The following is a 17,503-nucleotide window of genomic DNA, read 5'->3' as shown; positions in this document are numbered from 1 at the left end:
TCCTGGAACTTCTTCTGGTCTATTATAGAACAACCCTGATTATTCGACTTGGCTTTTTATAATGAAATGCTTGCGTGAGGTCAGTTCTCTGAGTTGACATAGACTATGTCCAATCCCTATTTCACATTACTGAACTTCTTACATTATGGCCTCCTAAATTTTTTCTTTCCAAAGTAAACACCTATAGTTACTTCAACCATCTCTCAAGCATGAAGCCTGTGGATTCTTTCACCAGACTCCTCAGTTCTTTGATAGTGACATTCATTGATTTCTCTTTTCAATTTCTCTTGTTTCCCAAGAAGCGAATATTCACTATAAAAAAAAGGAAAAAGCATACAGACTTAATAAAATGAAAATAATGACTTCTAAGGCAATATTTGCTCTTTCACAGTCTAAAGGAATGAAGAAAGGATCTTCATTCCTTTGCTATCATGAGTCATCTGGCACATGCCGCTGGTACCATCCTGATACAATAACTCTCCTGGCCTGAAATTAGGTGGCAAAATATAAATCTTCTTAAGTTGCTCATTAGAGATAATTGAGAAATGGATGAATAAAGTAGTGCTGAATCCTGTAGAAGATGCAGATACCTCATTAATCTGCCTCATTTGGTACTACCATTATCTCAGATTACAAATTTGCTGTACTTTCATCATATTTGTACAAAGGGAGATTGCCTGACTTCAAGGAATTAGATGGAAGCTATAATTTGGCCAAGAACAACATCCACTCCCCAAATCTCGAGTGGTATGAATCATAGCCTGTTATGTAAGGTCAGTTCATCCAGGTGTCATTTCCCATGACAATCTTCCCTCTAGAGCTTTTTTTGGTACCCCAGGAATTATCTTGTTGAAGTGTGAACTGAAATCATGATTTTCTTACTTGTCCCAGTGCTTAAAATTCCAAGTTCAGTCAACTCCTAGCTCCCAGCTCCCAGTCTTTTCATGGCTTTGATTATCCAGAATATCTTGGATATTTAGAAATGACACTCCCAAATGCAGAAGTAGTTTTCCAGATTTCATCCACAAAGCATGGTTTATACAGTCCTAAATGTATTCTCAATAATGTCATTCCACAATATATAATAGGAAAAGGTGTATGGTCTCTATTAGTGGCTCAGCTACCCTAATGCACGCACATGCACACACATATAAGGAAAGAATACTGAGGAAGATTTCGTTTTGAAGTCTAGCTTTGCTTATTTCCTCTCCAGGCTGAGTTATCTCCTATTCTTTCCAACCTCAAATTCCTCCTTTTGTGAACCTAAACATCTTTACTCACTGCTAGAGGCCCTGTTCCTAAGTGTCCGTTGAGTAGATGATAGAGTTCCAAGTTTGTAGCTGACAGGTAGAACAGTCCTCTCACCCCCCGAAGTGGAAAGCTCCAACATTCAGCAACTCTGCAGTTCACAATGAAAAGTGACTGAGGACTGAATGGGAAGAAGCTAGAGGAAAATCAGAGTTGGAAGCTCTTGGGTATTTAGGATTAGATGCCAAGTCATGGGATAGTGTTTTCCTCCTGGACTTTGTTTTTCTTGGAAAAGACTATGGAAGGGAAGAGGGATTTGGATTCCTGGAAGCAAGGACCGATGAGAGATCCTCAAATCTCTGCAATATCAACCCAGACTGCTGCTGGACTATTAGTTCCATGAAGGCAGGAGTTCTGTACTGTCCACCATCATGTCTCCAGCTCCTGGCACTTAGTGGGTGCTCGATAAATGCTTGCTGAATAAATATTGAACAATGCATGAAAGTTGAATAACTTTTTTTGCTTTGCATCTTCTCTATGATTATTTATTTTCCTCTTCCTTCTTAGTTTTTGCCAAGTCTTTTACAAAATTCTGTGCTGTCTCATATGCTTAGGGGTTGAGTGTTAGAACACTTGCATCCATAGTTGGCCAGAGGTTAAAAGTGACATATCACTGGAGCCATTAAGGAGACCGGGGTTGGGTAGAATTGCAAAGGGAAGAAAGAGAAAGAGGCACCCATGAGCTCAAATCCAGGGATCTAGGTTGGTTCGTGGCTGGCATTTTAGTCTTTCTCTTAAATAGGATGCTGATTCCTTTATATACAGGACATTCTGGAAAGGTGTCTTTGTTTCTTTAAGTAAAAAAATTAGAGGCAGCTTGAAGATTGTTGAAAAGTAAGCTGCCTGGAATCTGAGGTTGATAAAAGGTGAAAAGTCAGAAAGTTTCATGTGAGGAGAAGGAAACCACCTCAGAAAGGACCACACTGGGACCTGTTTTCAACTTGCTGGCCCTGCACTAGATCAGCCTGACTCCAGAAAACATTGTTTTCTGAGTTTTAAAACTATGTTTGCAAAGGGTTGGCCCTCTAGGACTCAATAAATAACACTGGAAAAAAACCACAGAAAAGAATGAGTGAGGGTTGCCTTAAATCTGAGTGGACTACTTTATCCAAAAAAAGTTTTATTTTATGAGGTTGTGATCTGAGTATTGACCTGATTCATGAAAACTGCACGTCTCAGAAGCCCCCATTCCATGCACAAGGACAGATCCTGGACCAGGTTACCCCGATTCTATCTGGGATCTCAAATCTTCACTTTTAGACCTCAAAGACCCTTCTTTTTAAAAGATTTTATTATTTCTTTGACACCCAGAGAGAGACAGCACAAGTAGGGGGAGCAGCAGACAGAGGGAGAGGGAGAAGCAGGCTTCCCACTGAGTGGGGAGCCCAATATGGGGCTCAATCCCAGGACCATGGGATCATGACCTGAGCTGAAGGCAGACACTTAACGACTGAGCCACCCAGGTGCCCCTCAAGGACCCTTCTTTTATATTGACACAGAACATCATGTGAAGTGTGTTGTTTGCTGAAGGACTGAGCAGGCACAGCAAGAATCAGTTTGCCAAGGGTCTTCCTCACCCCCTTCATCTACTCTCATTGTTCTTCAGTCTCTCACCCATTCTTACCCCACACCACACTATATGGTCTCCGCATTCTGATTGAGTCCAGACTTGTGTCCACGGGGAAAATCATATTCTTGTCCAATGGCAGAGATGAAAATTAGCGTGAAGTGTGTTTCCTTTGCAGTCAGAAGACTTTATGGTCATGGTTTATCTTTTTGGGAGACTTTCCACACTTTTCTAGGGAAAAATACTCACACTCACTCCCTCTGGTTAGAAGATTAGTTGGTGTGCCCTTCCTACCTATACCCAGCTCTCCCTCAGCAACCCAGGCATGTTGCTTTTTATAAGGGGAGAAGTCAGGCTAATGGTGCAAAGCTCTGCAGAGCCAGACAAAGACTCTCCAAGGGAGCCGAACATTCACCTTTCTAAAATTTGTTAAGGGAGAGCAAAGGAAAGTGCACAATCAGAATTAAAATGAATTGCCTTGGGTAGCTAGAATGAAAGGTAAAGGATTTTTGAAAGATTTTTTCGGGGCTTTCTTTTTTGAAAGAGATAACAGCTCTTAAAATAAGTAAGACTTTCTTCAAGGTCTAAGAGACACCATGATCTCACTTTGAGCTTTGAGTGACAACACCCCCGTTGCTTATTTCAATAGAGGCCTTCAGAATTCATTAACTTAAGGGGAGGAACATAGCATGGGGAAAGAAAAAAGGGATAAAGAGGGGCATGATTCCCCCAAAAATATCCCAATATAATTTCTTTATCCTGTTGTTCAAGAGGGTGAACTATGTTAACTGCTTGATACATGAGAGTTCATGAAGTCAGTTTTTGAACCATGAAACAACTCACTGTTATATTGCTCAATTTAGTGAAAACAACTTTTTAAATAATACTCATGGGAGAAAGAGAAACCGAATCGAAGAATGAAATACTGAGTGCCATCTCATGGAGAAGCCTGTTGGTATCACACCAGATTAGGTCATATCAGATTAGGTTCTCCCTTGGCCCCACACCAAACATTTTAGCCTCTCTCTCTCTCTCTCTCTCTCCCTCCCTCCCTCTCTGCTCAGGGAGTCTTTGCAAATTAGGAAACCTCCAGAGGCACCTGGGCCATTCACAGATTGGTGGTGTAGTAAGTAGATTGAGACAACGGGAGAGCTGATTGCTTATTATGATATATGAGTTGTTACAGTGATGGTAGGGGGAGAGAATTGGGAGGAGAATAGAGATTTTGCTGCATTTTGACAGAGAGCCTAATTCCTACTGTCTCAGCTAAGCCTGGCACACCCCCAAGCTTGCTTCCCCATGTCGATGGGCTTAAACTAGGTGACAAGATACCCTAGTTCCTGATAGTCAAGATGACCGCTTTCTTTACTTCATTACCACAATGCCTCAGATGTCCACATCAAACTAGAGTTAAGTACTGATGCTGGAGAAAAGTTCCTAAGGTCATGTGATTCTAGAAATTCTGCTGGGGATGTATGTGGCCACCCCACAGGCATCATAGAACACTTCCCTGGTTGGCAGATGGAAATATTTTTTAGTTTTGAAAGCTTTATTTCCAGTACTCTCTCTCTTATTTTCCTCACTATTTTCTTCCTGTTGCAAGTCTCATAGCAGAGAGAGAGAAAATCAGCAAATACAGAAATGAATCTGCTCTTGAGTAGGTGAGATTGAGTGAGAGAAAGGAGTTTTTTATTTTAATTGGGGTTAGCAGACACCAGGGTTTTGTTGTCAAATGTGAAATCATACAGTGGAGGAGTTATCAGCTACTCAAGCGTGGGTCCCTCAACTGCACAGACCAGGCTGTCTACCTGGACATGGTGTGTGTATCTGGGGGTGTGAGTCAGAGAGAAGAGATGCATCAAAGTTTCAGGCATAAGCCTGTGGGTGTTGGAGCCTGTGTTCCAGCTGCCCTTCAGGTGTCACATTCTGTGCAGCTGGGATGGGACACTCTTTCTGGGCTGTTGTATAAGATCCACAGGAATCCTATAGGGGGTGAAAGACCTTTCCAAGAGAAATCATTCCTTCTTGGTGTTGGGGATTTGCCTGGAAGAGACTGAAAGACAGTTAATTTAATAAAGGTTTCCAGCCATCTCTCTCTGAGATGCGCTTTCTTCTTCTGTGGAAACACCATCCTGAGGACGTCCCCAGTAATGGGGAAATCTTAGCAGGCATGCAGAAAAACATCTTTCAAAATCTGAGGTAAGGAAACATTTCTTAGTTAGGGTACAAAGAACACAAACCATGAAAATAAAGTGATAATTTTGATAATATTATAATTACAGTTTGTTTATTAAGAAATTCACACATGCACAATGACAATTCAAGAACTGGAAGAAGGATATTTACAACACCTATAAACTCCTTATCCTCCAAACAAATCATATACAGAATAACACTAAAGTCTACAAAGCACTACGAAATGAAATAAGCTGGGCAGGGCAGGGGATCAGCAATAGTTAAACGGAAAATTCCCAGAAGAAATCTGAGTAGCCTGTAGATATAGGACAAGATACTCTAGGTCATTAGCAGTTATAGAAATTCTCATTAAAACCACAAATTTCACACTAATCAGGCTGGCAAAAATTAAAAAGTCTGACAATACCACGTTGGCAAAGATGTGGAGCCACAGGGATACTTATACTTTGCTCGTGAACATGTACATTGGTACAACTTATTTGAAAAACAGTTTGACAATAACCAGTGAAGTTGAAAGCATCCAAGTTTCCCAAGCTGTTAATTCCACTTCTTGGTAGACACCACGGAGGTATCCTTGAACGTGTATGTAGAAAAGAACTCACAACAACATTGGTCCTAGTAGCAATATCGGGAACGAATCAAATGTCTATCACCTGGAGAGTAGATAATTCAATTATTATGTATTCAGACATAAAAAAAAAAGGAAATACAACACGAGTAAAATGAAAGAACTAGAGCTACATGTATCAAATATAATTGAGAAAAGAAGTAACAAACAACTAAATATATATAAGAAATATATATATTTCGGGCACCTGGGTGGCTCAGTTGGTTAAGCGACTGCCTTCGGCTCAGGTCATGATCCTGGAGTCCCGGGATCGAGTCCCGCATCGGACTCCTTGCTCAGCAGGGAGTCTGCTTCTCCCTCTGACCCTCCCCCCTCTCATGCTCTCTCTCTCTATCTCATTCTCTCTCAAATAAATAAAATCTTAAAAAAAAAAAGAAATATATATATTTCACATAAGAAATATATATTTATATACATGAAAAATATATAAAACAATATTACATGTTGCTTGGAGATTCATACAAATTTTAGTTAAAATATGAACATAGGCATAGGAACAAAAAACACTAAATTCAGGGTAGTGTATTTCTAGGAAAAGAAAAGAATGGGGGAGAGGTCCAAAGGGCTATTTAGTTCTTCTGACAATGTTTTGTTCCTTATTAAGGATGTGAGTGCATAGATATTCAATGTATTGTTTTAATACCTATTTTGTATGCCTTAAATATAGCAAATTAACTTTAAGAATGAAGTCATGGTAGTTAATGGCATATATATATGGTAAGGCTCTTATTCCCTTTCCTTTAGAGCAAAAGATTGCTTTCAGGAACATCCTCCACACTTTTCCCAAAGCTATAGAATCCAAAGATATAACAAGAAAACCGGGGGAACAAACAACAAATAAAAAACCCATTTCACACTGGGAAGACACTATGCCACCGCTAAGGGCTCCTGACCACCATATAAAGAGGACATTCGTTTTTGTCATGTGTGTGTTTAACCTTTTTATTAAATACCTTCGTTTCCCTCGGAAGGATTCTTCTTCCTCGGATCTCAAGCCACGTGTTTGCATAGACCTGTGTGCAGGGTCTGACCTAAGTCAAAGCTAGTCGCCAGGCTACAGTTACTGATTCAAGGATATATGGTCTCATCAAAGTCAATGACATTCAAAAAACTTTGCAGGGAGTCATTGGAAAGGGACTCTTGCTTTTTTCTCTCTCACTAGCTGAGACCTAGAGAGAATGCAAGCTCCAAAGCTGCCTAAGCCTCTTTGTGACTAGAAGTCTCTCCAGCTAGTCTGGGGATGAAGGCTGTGAGGAGGAAATCTAAATGAATAAACAGAATGGGAGAAACTAGGTCCCAGATGATCTATCAGACCTTCCAATCAAGCTCTTTGACACCAGCCCCTCCTCTGAGCTCTTCAGAACTGAAGGTTAATACACCCACCTTATGAATACGATTTGAATTTTCCCTTTCTTGCAACCAAAATGATCCTAACTGATAAATCTTTCATTACTAATAAAATATCAAGATGAACCCTCCTCTTAGCAATACAAGCAACCACAATTCTGGCTGAAAGGAGAACACTCTGCCCTCCATGCTTACCTAACTCCCACCTGCCAGGTCCTCATTTCCCCTGAAAGCCTTTCCTAACCCCTTCAGCAGCTAATAAAGGAAACACAGCTGGCTCCACTCCGATCCAATACCTAGTCCTTTTGTCATAGAATTGCCTAATCAAAACAACTAAAATTGCCTTCCCAGAAATTAAATCCTTCTTTTGACTGGAGACACTTATGCCAGCCAAAAACACTTGAAGAAGACCCAGTGAGGGGAGTCATTGTTATCCTCACTTTGAATATCTGAGAAAAATGAAGGGAAAGGAGAGGAGTCCATGAGGAGGTAATTTGTTTCTTCTGTCAGATGTTTCACAACACAGGTGATGGTCTAAATTTAAAGATTCTTTAAACAGCATGTACCCAGACTAATGAAAATCAAAGTTCAAGGGCTTATTTCAATTCTGATGAACAATCCACCCATTTGTAAGGATTTATTGACTGGCTGGGGAATATTTAAAATTTGCATTTCACTTGCCACTTTAGATTTTTTTTCTAAGAGCATTTAATCTTCTTTCCTCTTTTTCTGTTCTTTAAAAGGTCTTGACTTGCTATTCTTAAATGAAATTATCCTTGTCTGCTTCCTCTTCAGTGAAATGAAACCAACTTTAAATAACTCACCTAGACAGCTGAGTTTTAAAACTTTTTGAACAAATACTTTCTCTCAAAGTCCCTACATGTTGTGATGTTCTATTCTATCCTATTCCATTCCATTCTATTTTAAAATGTCTTGGTCAAGATCCACTAAATTGGCTATTACTGAAATAACTTCTCTCTTCCAGAGTTGTTTGATATTTGTTTAGGAAAATCTTTTTTTTTTTTTTTTTTTTGGTAGCTTCCTTCATGTTACTTCTAATCTAAGAATATTTTCAGTCAGTGAACAAAGGTAACGGGACGTGGGAGTCTTGTGAGTTCAATCAGTTTCCCTGCACCTGGCTTTAAAGGGATTTTTCCAGTCTTTTGCCTTTTGCATTTAGGTGCATTTACTATCCTTCTTCTGCTCTGCACAAAGAAGACTGGTTCTACATTTTTCAGACTCTTCTCAACTACCAGTTAGTTTTATCCAGAAGGATGCATTACCAAGGCAGGCAGAAAGTCACATTTGTTTCTTTTTTCTTGGCACTGACTGCATCTCCCATGTGATCTCCACTCTTGTTGGAAGCCTCTGTTCTGATTCTGGTGTCTATCTGCTAGACTTGGCTCCTGGTCCCTGCAAATGTCTCCTCATATTGTTCTCCTGCTTTAGGAATAGAAGCAGTTTTCTGTTGTTGCTAATCTTTGGATTGCTTTCCCATCCCCTATTTTGCTTTATGAGATTACAGTAGCTTTGTTAACTATCTCAAACTAAATTTCTTCCCTTGCATTATTGGATATTCACTTTTTCTTTAGTGAAAGAAATTCACTATATCAGGATTGGGTTACACTATTATTAATTTGACCCACATCTTGAATTTTAGTTCTGGGAATGGGTAAATTTTAGGGTCCAAGATCCTGGAGAAAGGGTTATCAGAAAAGTGAGCCCAACATTCTGCATGAAGTTTTCTCTTGAGGCATTTGCCAATTCCTAATGGACTGAGAAGCTGAACAGATATTAAAACATTAAAAAGCTACGATTTTTATGTAATCTCAGGGTGTGTGTGAGAGAGAGAGAGAAAAGAATTTTAAGGTCAGCCATCAATGAGGAATCTTGCAAGCAACACAGACATTTAGTTGAGGCCCCTGAATGCTTCCTCCTAGGAATAAGAGCAAACCAGCTCTCACAAAGAAGCAAGTCAAGCCTCACAAAGCCTGAAACAAAACCTTAAACCATCTTAATTCCTAATTAAATCAAGGAAGTCTTCCCAAGGTAGCCTGTCAGAAGAAAATTAAATTCTGTTTGGAGGCATATAAATCATCCCAAACCTCTACATTTTAAAAATATAAAATAAAACTAACTAAACATGACAGAAAAAGTGGCCATGTGGCTGCAAATCAAAAGAAAAAAAGAGAAAAGAAACAGAGTTATAATGTAATAAAACTCTGGATATACAATGTAACTCTAAAATTTAAAGTTATCAGCCAGATACTTTTAAGAAACCATAGTTCACTTGTTCAAGAAAATAGATAACAAATTTCAATGGAGAAGTGGAATCTATAAAACGAGTAATCTATAGAAATTTTAGAACTGAAATAATTCCCATAGATGGGTTCAACAGAAGTTTGGTTACAACAGACCTGAGTAATAGTGAACTAAAATATGTAGTAGAAAAAATGCAGATGGAATTATGTAAGGAAAAAAAGGGGGTCATGCCAAAAAGTCTAAATATGTGTAATTGACGTCTCAGGAGGGAAGGGGAGAGAGAGAGAAACGAGAGAAAAGGCAGAAAAAAAGTTAGAAGAATTATAGGCTAAGAATTTTACAAAATCTAATGAAAGACCTCGAGACCAAGTTCAAGAGACTGCAAACCATAAACAAAATGAATAAAAAGAGACCTACACTTGAGCGCATTACAGTAAAAATGCTGTAACCAAAGTCAAAATGAAAATCTTGAAAGCAGCCAGATTGAGGGGAAAAAGGCTCATTAGCCTCAAAGGAGCAACAATAAGACCAACACACACAAAAAGTAAAACAAGAACACGTTCTGAAAGAAAGAGTTGCTAACTTAGAGTTCTATATTTCAAAAGTGATGGTAAAACACATTTCTGATATATAAAAAGAATTTATTGCCAGTAGTCCCACACTGAAATAAAGAGTATGTCATATTTAAAGGTCTTATTTGGAGTGCCTGGGTGGCTCAGTCGGCTGAGCATCAGACTCTTGATTTCAACTCAGGTCAAGATCTCAGGGTCGTGAGATCAAGCCCCTTGTGAGTCTCTGCCCTCGGCATGGAGACTGCTTAAGATTCTCTCTCTCCCTCTCCTTCTGCCCCTCCCCTGCTTGCATGCACTCTCTCTCCCTCTTTCTCTCAAATAATAAGAATAAATAAAGGATTTATTCAACTGGAAATTATAATGACATATTTTTGTCTGCACTTAATAAGATTAATAATATAAGCTTAAATATATACGTAAAGCAAAATGAAATGTGTAAAAGGGTATCAATGAATCCAAAATCATAGTTGGGAGATATTAATCTCTCTCTCACAGTAACCAATAGGAAGATAGTAAATCAGTGGAGCTATAGAAGACTTTCATAAGACAATAAACAAATGTGATCATATATATATATATATCTCACTACACCAAAAACCTCCAGAATATGTTATGAATATATTACCTTTTAAAGTACACATGGAATTTTTACAGAAATAGACTGTATGATTGTCTTAAAGCCATACCCACAAATTTCATGTTGAAATCATACAGGGTATATTCTCTGACCAAAGTGGAATCCATCTAAAAATAAATCTCCAGGGTGCCTGGGTGGCTCAGTCAGTTAAACATCTGCCTTTGGCTCAGGTCATGATCCCAGGGTCCTGAGATCAAGCCCCGTGTCGAGCTCCCTGCTCAGCAGAGAGCCTGCTTCTTCCTCTCCCTCTGCTGCTCCCCCTCCTTGTGCTCTCTTACTCTCTCTCTCTTTCTCTCAATCTCTGTCTCTCAAATAAATAAATAAAATTTTTTAAAATAAATAAATAAATCTCCAAATACTTGAATATACCACAAAACATATCTAAATAAACCATGACCCCAAACATAAATCACAATGGAAATTAGAAAATATATTTATTCAAGTAATGATGAAAATATATATCAAAACTTGTGGAGTGTAGTTAAAGCTATGCTTAGAGGAAAACTTATAGCTTGAGTTGATAAGTTATAAAATAAGACTGAAAATAGATTTTATAAGCATGTATCACAAGAAGTCAGGAAAAAAGATACAAAATATATGAGTATTTTATTTGTAATACCTGAATAAAAATCAATAAAACCAAATATTATTTCCTCAAAAACACCATGTAGATATATATTCTTCTGGCAAGAGCAAACAGAGTAGAGAAGAATTATATTACCAATATCAGGAATGAAAAAGAGTGTATTACTGTAGATTTCACAGCTATTAAAATGATAATAAGAAACACAATGTAAAGTTTTTTCCAAGGATGTCTGCTAACTTCACTTGTATTTTGCTAACGCAAAACCATTGTATTGAAGTTCCTAGCCAGTGCAGTAAGGGTAAAGGAAAAACCAAAATGTATTTGAATAGAAAAAGAAGAAATGCGTTTGTCATTATTTCTGTACATATGGAAAATTCAAAATAATCTATAGATAAATTATTAAAATGTATAAATTTATCATCCAGGCTGTTGGACATAAAGGGCATATACAAACAGTCAATTTCTATATACTAGTAAGAATGATTTGGAAGTAAAAATGTAAAATGTCATTTAGTATCAAAAATGTCAAACATCTAGGAATAAATGTTATAAACTATATGCAAAATCACTATACAAAAAACTAAAAACTGCTGAAAGAAATTAAATAAAACAAATAAGGGAGGAATATACCATGTTATAGAATGGAAGAATGTTATTTCCCCCAAATATACCTATAGAGTCTACCACTAAGCAATCAGTTAAAATCACCAAATCATCAATCAAAATCACCAGTTGTTTTAATGGAAAGTGACAAGTTGATTCTATAACTGATAGGGGAATGTAAAGGAATGAAAATAGCAAAAGCTTTGCAAAAGAAACATAAAGCTGGACCCTTTGTATTACCAGAAACCAAGTATGATTATAAGGCTACAAAAATTAAAAACTGTAGTATTGCACAAGGATAGAGAAATGCACCAAAGGGACACAATGGAGAATTCAGATATATGACTCTATTCCCTAAATGATGATGAAACAAATCAAGATCTAAATGAAAAAAAAATTAACCTCTCTTAGACCCATATAAAAATAATTATGGATGGATTATAGCCAAATATGAAAGGTAAAACAAGAAATCCTTTGGAAGATAACATAGAGATGTCTTCAGGACCATTAGGAAAGCCAGGATTTCTTAAACAGTATTTAGAAAGCACTTACCATGAAGGAAAAAATTCAAGTAGATAGATTCATTTAATTAGGAATTCTGGTTTACAAAATACACTATAAAGAAGAGAGTGAAAAACACAAGGTAGCATAATATATTTGTTTTTTAATATATCTCCCACATGTTTCAGATAGATACATAGGTAGATAGATAGATATCTTTTAAAAGGGATAGATAGATGACAGATGATAGAGTTTATATATATGCATATATATGTGCAGATAGATAAATGATAGATATATAAGACAGATATCTTTAAAAAAGGGTTGAATGCTATAAGCTTTAAAACAGCATGTTGGAAAGGGCTTCCAAACATCAATAACTATAAGAAAAAGTGGTCAATATCATTAGTCATCAGGGAAATATAATTTTAGGCACCAACCTAAATGGGCAAATTTGTATATTATATGTGGTACCTGTGAATCAATAATAGGAAAATTAACTCATAGTACAAGTGCTAGTAAAATGTGAATGCATTGCTGGTGGGCATAGATACCTGTAAAATACTTTAGGAAAATCCTCGATAAAATCTACTAAGGCTAAAGTTTTGTATACCCTTTGACCTAGACATTCAAATCTAGCTTTATATCCAACAAAAATGTGTATGTACCAGTATGCATGTAGACAATGAATAAGACATGTACGAGTGTTCCTAGCAACATTAATCACAATAGCCTCCAATGATAAAATGCAAATGTCCATTAATGGTGGAATAAATGAAGACTGTAGTATATATTTAAAAGATTTTATACAAATTACAACTACATAGTGTATCTGATAGACATTGAGTAAAAGAGGTCAGACACAACAGTGAATGTCATATGCTTCTTATTCATACAATGTGCAAAAAACCAAAAATAATCTATGGTGATAAAAGTCAAAATAGTCATTATTTTTGGAGGTGTAATGATGTGAGTGGCCATGAGGGGGATTTTTGAGGTGCTGGTAATATTCTATAATGGGTTGGCAACTTTTTCGTTAAAGGACCAGATAGTAGATATTTTAGGTTTTGAGAGTTACATGATTTCTGTTGCAACAGCTCAACTCAGCCCTTTAGTGTAATAGCAGGTATAGTCCATATATGTATAATGAGTATGAATATTTATGAACATTAGAATTTGAATTGCATATAATTTTCCTGTGAATTTTGTGAAATGTAATTCTCTTTCTGATGTTCCCAACCATTTAAAAATGTTCCCAACCATTAAAAAATTTCTTAAATTGGGAGCTGTATAATAACAGGTGGCAGGTCAGATCTGACCCCAGGTTGCAGTCTGTTTTTTAAAACTAGTTTGTACGTAAGTGGATACGTTCACTCTGTACTAACTCATTAAGCCGAAAACTTAAGATTGGTGTACCTTAAGGCTGTATATTGTATTTCAATAAAACTCTTCATTAAAAAGTGCTGAGAAAATCTAGGTGACCTTGGGTTTGCTGATTAGTTTTTAGGTACACCTCCAAAAGCACTATCCTTGAAAGAAAAATATTTATAAGGTGGACTTTTGAAAAATTCAGATTTTCTGCTCTGTAAAAATCTTTCTTAAGAGAATGAAAAGACACACCAGACTGGAAGAAAATATTTGCAAAACATATCTGATAAAGAATGTGTGTCCAAAGTACACAAATAACTCTTGAACTCAACAATATGAAAACAAACAACTCATTTAAAAAATGGATAAAAGATCTGAACAGATACTAATCAGAGAAGATATACAGGTGGTAATTTAGCACATAAAAGTATGGTAAGTACTATGTTATTAGGGGATTGAAAATTAAAAGACCAATGAGGTGCCACTTACGCTATTAAGACGGCTAATATTAAAAAATCTGACAAAACCAAATGCAATTTCCTCTTTTTCTATTTAAATACATTTTGGTTTTTCCTTTACCTTATTGCACTGGCTAGGAACTTCAATACGATGGTGAATACAAGTGAAGTTAGCAGACATCCTTGGAAAAAACTTTACATTGTGTTTCTTATTATATATTATTAATATGTAATATTAATATATAATAAGAGCAACAGGAGCTCTTACTCATTGATGGGAGTGCAAAATGATATAACCACTCTGGGAGATAGTTGGGCAGTATCTTATAAAGCTAAGTATATTATTACTATATAATCCAGCAATCATGCTCCTAGATATTACCCAAATGTGCTAAGACCTTATGTCCACACACACAAAAATTCTGCACACAGATATTTTTAACAGCTTGATTCATAATCACCCCAAACTGGAAGCAACCAAGATGTTCTTCAATAAGTGAATGGATAAACAGACTGTGGTACATTCACGCAATAGAATCCTATTCAATGATAAAAAATAAATGGGCTATCAAGCCATGCAAAACCATGAATGAATCTTAAATTCCTATTACCGAGTGAAAGAAGGAAGTTTGAAAAGGCTACATACCATACAATACCATTTGTATGACATCCTAGCAAAGGAAAAACCCTAGAGATGGCAAACAAATCAGTGGTTGCTAATGTTTTGGGGGTGAAGTACAGAGGAATTTATAAGATGGTGAAACTATTCTGTATGATACTATAATACTATCCTATTCTATAGGATATGTGACATTTGTTCAAACTCACAGAACTTTGCACCAAAAAGAATGAATCTTAAAGCATGCACACTTAAAAATATTACTTAGGAGGTCATAGATGAGCATTCGGACTATGACAAAATAATCTAACTGTATTATAAATGCATGTAACAAACTCATTGTAGCAAATGGAGGGGGGGAGTTCCTGACATAAGTAACTTGGGAAATGAGTGGAATCTGTAAGACCAAAGATAAAGGGAACTCTATATAAGCCCTGCACCCTAGTTGATAAAAATATTTCCCACAGGGGTATAATTTAATTAATATCGAAGTGCCCCACATGTATACTGGAATAGAATAATTAAGTAAATGGATGCTAATGGTGCAAACCAGGTTTCTGACTGTTGGAGTGGGAAGTTCAGATAAGCAAGGGGAGAAGTCAAGGTAGGTCCTCAACCATGCTCCTTTGTTTCATGCTTCTGGGTGAATCATCATAGAGGATCATGGGAGTATTCCTGGAAGTCATTTTGACACATGGTGGTGAGCAGTAGAATTTTACAAAGAAGGGACTGTGAACAATGTAAATATTTCTGATTGAACTCAAATTAAAAGTATCCCTAATTCAATGTCTTTTGAGGGGGACTCTCAAAGAGATATAGGACATCTTCAATATCACCTGATCTAAAATCAAATGCCACTGAGATCAACAACAGAACACTTGGTCTTATGAATTTTACAAGAAGGCTTTTTCCTGCAAGCCTTGCCAGAGCCTTTCCTAAATCCTTGGAAAGGCTTGTAAAAGTGTAGCTAAACTTTAGTTTCATGGTAAATTTATCTCTGTTGCTACTTTTTCTTATTGTGTGGCTTGCCTTTTGACACCTATAATGCTATCTTAGGATGAATGGATTCTTAATTTTTATTTGCCCAAATTATCAATAATTTCCTCATTAGTTAATGCTTTTGTGTCCTGTTTAAAAAATATTTACCTCTCCAAAGTCATGAAAATATTTTCTTATATTCTTACAGAGGATTTATTTCCTTTAAATTTTTTTTCTTTAAAATTTTTTAATTTAAATTCAATTTAGTTAACATATAATCCTTCCAGCAACCCTCAGTTTATTTCCTATAGTTGAGTCTCTTATGGTTTGCCTCCCTCTGGGTTTTTATCTTATTTCATTTTTCCTTCCCTTCCCCTATGTTCATCTGTTTTGTTTCTTAAATTCCACATATGAGTGAAATCATATGGTATTTGTCTTTCTCTGACTTATTTCATTTAGCATAATACCCTCTAGTTCCATCCCTGTCATTGCAAATGGCAAGATTTGATTCTTTTTGATGGCTGAGTAATATTCCATATATATATGATGAGTAATATTCCATATATATAATATTCCACTTTATATATATCTATCTATATCTATATCTATATCATCTATATCTATATCTATATATAATCTTCTTTAATCACATCTTCTTTATCTATTCATCTGTTGATGGACATCTAGGCTCTTTTCATAGTTTTGCTATTGTGCACATTGCTGCTATAGAAGATTTGTTCCTTTTATATTTTGGTCTACAATCTGTGTGAAATTAATTACTGTAAATTGTGTGAAATGGGGTCAAGATTCATTTTTATTTTTATTTTTTTAAAGATATTTATTTATTTATTTATTTATTTATTTATTTATTTATTTATTTATTTAGAGAGAGTGTGTGTGAGTGGGGGAAGGAGCAGAGGGAGAGGGAGAGAATCTCAAGCAGACTCCACACTTAGCACACAGAGGTCACACAGGGTTTGACCTCACAACCCTGAGATCATGACCTGAGCTGAAATCAAGAATTGGATGCTTAACTGACTGAGCCACCCAGGCACCACAAGATTCATTTTTTAAAAAAGATTTTATTTATTTATTCATAAGAGACAGAGAGAGAGAGGCAGGCTCCCCGCTGAGCAGGGAGCCCGATGCAGGACTCGATCCCAGGACCCTGGGATCATGACCTGAGCCAAAGGCAGACGCTTAATGACTGAGCCACCCAGGCACCCGCACAAGATTCATTTTTGATATATATATATTTGAAATTGTAGGTATCATTCATTGAAATGCATATGTTAAAACATGAATACAAAGCTGCATTAAAATATATATATTCATAAATGTATGTATTAGAATACACTAAAAGCACTTACTTCATGCATTTATAGCTATACATCATCCTATAATTGCAGGTTTTTAAAACTCTAAATATTAATACACCTACTTTTATTATCACTCAGTTTAAATTTTTTTTTTTAATTTTATTATGTTATGTTAGTCACCATACAATTCATCATTGGTTTTTGATGTGGTGATCCACGATCCATTGTTTTCGTATAACACCCAATGCTCCATGCAGTACGTGCCCTCCTTAATACCCATCACCAGGCTAACCAATCCCCTCTCCCCTCTCCCCTCTAAAACCCTGTTTGTTTCTCAGAGTCCATAGTCTCTCATGGTTCATCTCTCCCTCCAATTCCCCCCCCATTTTTCCCTTCCTTCTCCTAATGTCCTCCATGCTATTCCTTATGTTCCACAAATAAGTGAAACCATATGGTAATTGACTTTCTCTGCTTGACTTATTTCACTTAGCATAATCTCCTCCAGTCCCATCCATGTTGATGTAAAAGTTGGGTATTCATCCTTTCTGATGGCT

The sequence above is a fragment of the Leptonychotes weddellii genome, chromosome 6, assembly GCF_054177405.1.
Source record: "Leptonychotes weddellii isolate Sample4059 chromosome 6, ASM5417740v2, whole genome shotgun sequence".
Lineage (NCBI taxonomy): Eukaryota > Metazoa > Chordata > Mammalia > Carnivora > Phocidae > Leptonychotes > Leptonychotes weddellii.
The sequence above is the reverse complement of the archived record's forward strand: the minus strand, read 5'-3'. Positions refer to the sequence as shown.